This window comes from Lipotes vexillifer, unplaced genomic scaffold, assembly GCF_000442215.2.
Source record: "Lipotes vexillifer unplaced genomic scaffold, Lipotes_vexillifer_v1.1 scaffold708, whole genome shotgun sequence".
Lineage (NCBI taxonomy): Eukaryota > Metazoa > Chordata > Mammalia > Artiodactyla > Lipotidae > Lipotes > Lipotes vexillifer.
In genome coordinates this window covers 95,409-99,580 of record NW_006781346.1, presented here as the reverse complement: position 1 = coordinate 99,580, position 4,172 = coordinate 95,409, and the positions used below count along the sequence as shown (strand labels likewise).

General features: G+C 59.1%; 1 protein-coding gene across 1 annotated transcript in view; it reads left to right on the top strand.

Annotated features, from left to right (window-relative positions):
- Nucleotides 1-388: 388 nt before the first annotated feature.
- PALD1 (phosphatase domain containing paladin 1) overlaps nt 389-4,172 on the top strand; it is an 82,216-nt gene continuing 78,432 nt past the window's right edge. The window contains exon 1 of the mRNA XM_007454556.1: nt 389-514. The gene's annotated coding sequence lies outside the window, so the exon portion shown is untranslated. The remainder of the gene's footprint in view (nt 515-4,172) is intronic.

Here is a 4,172-nt window from a genome sequence, read left to right as displayed (position 1 = left end):
TGGGCGAAGGGAAGAAGCGGGGCCGGGAAAGGTGGGGCCAGCCGTTCCCGTTCCCTCCCCGCCAGGCTGCCGCGGCTCTGGAATGCCAATCGGGACGCTGCTTGGTGAGTGTGTCTTTAAATCCGAGACCCCCGCCCCCTTGGCGGCTGGGGCCGGGGCTCGGGCTGGCCGGGCGGCGGCGGGCTCGGTGATTGGCGGCCTGGCCGGATCCGCCCCTCGGCTTGGGGGTCGTGGGGCACGCGGAGCGGAGCGGAGCGGCGCGGCGCGCTGCGGCTGAGGCGGGTAGCTCTCTTCGCCGGCGAGCGCGGGCTCCTTCTCTCGTGGCCTCGCCTCGTCGCGCCCGGCCTGCCAGCCTCCGGAACCGCCTCTGCCCACGGATGGGCTGGGGAATTTGGGAGGAGCCAGCCGGAGCCCGCGCCGGGCGCGACCCGCCGCTGCCTGACTCGGCGCCCGCTGTTCGGGCGCAGCGCGCCAGCCGCAGGAGCGCTGATGCCCCGGAGCCGCGGGCTGACAGGTACCGACGCGTCCGGACCTGGGCTGGCGAGGGAGGGCCGATTCAGGAGTTCTCTGGGCACTCCCGGGCCGGGGCTGCTCGGACCACCCACTCCCCATCCCCCAGATCGCACGCCTCCCTGGGCTCCGCGGAGAAGAGAGGTCCTGGGCTCCCACCCAAACCCGCGCGGGATCCTTGCCTGGGAGAGAAGCGGAACCTCACATATTAAACAGTGAGGAGTTATTGAGTCGTTCTGTCTGTCCGGCTCTGGGCTACCGACTTCCTCGAGGAGGTTTCCCTCGGACTGGGGTAGATGTGAGCTGGCGACACCTCCACTCGTAATGGCTAGGCCTGGGGCAAGGCCCAAGAGCTGGGCTTCCTGTGCAGCTGCGGCGAGGCAGGACGCCTCATGATCCACACTTGGGGTCCCTGGGCTCCTCTTTAGGGGCTTGAGGCCCATGGCACCGGGAAGAGTCCAGAGAACCCAGTGGGTGCAAGCTTTGATGCTGGGCCTCATCTGGTCCTTTCCTTCTGTAGGCCTGGGTCTCCGAGGGGAGCTCCCTTTTCATCTTCAGAGGTTTTTCCTGAAGGGGCAAGAGGCCTGTCAGAAAGCAGAGTGCAGTGTGCGGGAGACTGTTTCCCTGGACTTTCGAAAGTGGCCAGGGTGGTTGGAACCTGTTCTTATCTCTTGGGGAGTCAGAAATGGAAGAAAAGCTCCCCGACTTCAGGAAGCTTCCTAGCTTCCCTACTCTCTCGACCAGAATTCCAGGCACCGACTCCTTGGCTTCCTGCAGAGCAACCTGGACCCGTGACTGAGCATTTCTTAAATGCCAGGGAGGGTGGGAGTGGTGGAAGGTGTTGGAGGGTTCTCCCCTTAGGTGGCTCAGCCCCACGGGGGGAGACAAGACATAAACACAAAGAAAGTTCGCTAATACAGGGTTTCCATCCCAGTTCCGGACTAATAGTAATGCTAGTGGAAATACCAAGAGCATACACACGAGTAATTGCTGAGTGAGTGATACGGTCTGCAGTTGCTAGGGGAGCTGGGATGCAGTTCTCAGGCAGCCGTGCAAATATGTTTAAAATGTTCTGTCTCCATACCCATCCTTTGTGATTATCGTGCTAGTGGTTAGGCCCTCTCACCACTTCCGTGGACAGGGCGCAGCTGGAGTGTGCCCCAGCCCCACTCCCAGGTGTTTTTTGTTTTTCTGCTGGTGGATTTCTGAAGAAGCACGTTTGGTTTCTGGGGTCAGGCTCTAACCATAGGACTCTCCCAGCCTTCTTGGGGCTCATGAGGTTTAGGGTCTAGATCCAGCCTTACAGGAGGAAGTCCTCTCTTCCTTTCGGAAGAGGCTCTATCGATGGCTTCCTTTCGGAAGAGCCTCTATCGCTGGGGGCTGGGGATGAGTTTGTCAGGCTGGAGGCCCTGAGCCAGACACTGTTTCCTGTGAGTGCAGACAGACAGTCTTGCCCTCGCTGGCCATCGGGGGTTGGAGTTGGGGGTGTTGGAGGTGGGCAGGCCTGGCAGGGCTGGTTTGAGGTGAGTGGTACCTGGGGCATCCTGACCTCACTTCTGAGGTTCTGCTTTGTCTAGGGCTCTGCCCTCTCCCGCATCATCCCTGGCAAGTTTCTGTTTTCTGTAACACTTTGCAGAGGTGGCAGTGTGCTCGTGCCTGTGGCCTTGGGAGCTGTTCTGGGGGTGGGTGTTGCTGAACTCACCCTTTAGCCCTTGGCCGGCACTGTGAGTACTTGGGTGAACACACCCACCTGCCTCCAAACAGGTGGCACACACAGGGTCACCTGGGCACAGGTGGGGAATGCTGGCATGAGAAGAGATGTGCGTGCGTGCTCAGGTTTATAACTGTGTGGGCAAGGGCAGTGAGGAACTGGATACAGATGGACACGAAGGCAATGGAGGTGGGCAAGCAACCCAAGGCACAGACACGTGCCGGGGCAGACAGTGTGAACACACAAGCGTGGACCACGCACAGGCTGCAGATACTCTATAGATGGACCTACGCTATCATGGAGATTTGGCTGATGGAAGTGGACAGACATGGGTGGGCTCACGGAAGCACAGACAGGGATGTGAGCTGACATTCACCAATGTGAGACATGGAGCCACATGGACGTGCCTTGAATCCTGGGCAGACATGGAGTTGGCTCTGGGCATCTGGGACACAGACACTTATACCTGCTGAGTCTTCCGGCAGCAGAGGGCAGAACACAGTCGGAGGTAGGTACCAAGATATAGTCTGAGGCAAGTGCTGCTCAGTTATCCCTGTGACTCTGTGTGGCAGCAGTGCCTGAAAGCTGACCTGTTTGGGGTGGAGGTGGTACAGGTGCTGTGTGGTGTGGCTTCATTTCTGGACTCCTGCTTTGGAGTTTGAAGACCCCAAAGGGCTCAGTATCCTCTGTTTCACCCTGAGAGTTCTTTGACCTCCGTACTCCCTAAGTTACAGGGCTGGGTGCATGACTTAAACACCATCAGGGACTTCTTGAACTTTGAGGCTCATCTCCCCTGGGTCTCCAGAGCTTCCTGAAGTGAGGTCATGTGGTCAGGGTAGGGGAGGTACCTGGCTGGGGACTCTCCTTCTGAGCCCAAGCCTGAGGGTTTTTGGCAGGGAAGGGACAATCCCTGGGAAAGAGAAAGAGTAGACATGCAGTTGGGTCTTTGATGAGACCTTTGCTTTCTGGTATGGACTGCCCCTCCCCCAAACCCTTGGACAGGGAAGGCCCCCCTGCCCCCAATCTGGCTATGGCTCAACCTGGAGATTGGGAGATACAGCTCGACACTAACTCACCCTGTTACCTGGGCAAGTTACTTAATGTCTTAACTAACTCATCTTTAAAGTGAAACGTCTCATCTTTAAAATGGTGCCAGTAACCCCTTGCCCTTGGGGTGTGGTGAGGGTTAAATGTGAGATAATCAGTGGAAAGTGTGTGGCCCAGGGTCTGGCACAGAGCGAGCACTGTCAGTGGAGCCTTGGTGACCAGCCTTCCCCTGTGGCCGGGACTCTTCAGAGCCGCTTCAGCAGCCAGGTGCCTGGCCCTGGGAAGGAAGGCTAGCAGGCCAGGCACCTCTGGTTTGAAAGATGGAGGGCTTTGTCTTCACCTCCTGCCCACCAGTCGCTCCTTAGCCCTGTGGGACCTCTGCGTGCCTGCAGGCAGGGTGTATGAAGCTTGGGTCTGCCTCCTGCTGGGCCTCTGGGAGGGGAGCCAGTGGTTTGCTAAGAATAGCCCCAAATTATGGCTCTGCCTCTCAGCGGGCAGCCGTGCATCTTCCCAGCATGGGCCAGGGGGCTTGCAGATGGGCCTTTTGTGTTTCCTGGAACTGGTGCTCAGCACCGGGATGAGCTTGGGAGCAGCAGGCCGGATCTGGGAGGAGGCCCTGCTGTTCTTCTTAGGTGTTTGGCTGGGACCTGGGGAAAGAGAAGGTCCGGGGAGAACTAGCCTTTAAAATCTCTGAGTTCCTCTTCCACTTAGAGCTTGTCCTGACAAGTGACCCATCTTCCTACCCCTCAGCAGACCTGTAGCGATTAAGAATACCGGGGGCTTCCCTGGTGGCACAGCGGTTGAGAGTCCGCCTGCAGATGCAGGGGACGCGGTTCGTGCCCCAGTCCGGGAGGATCGCCACATGCCGCGGAGCGGCTGGGCCCGTGGGCCACGGCCGCTGAGC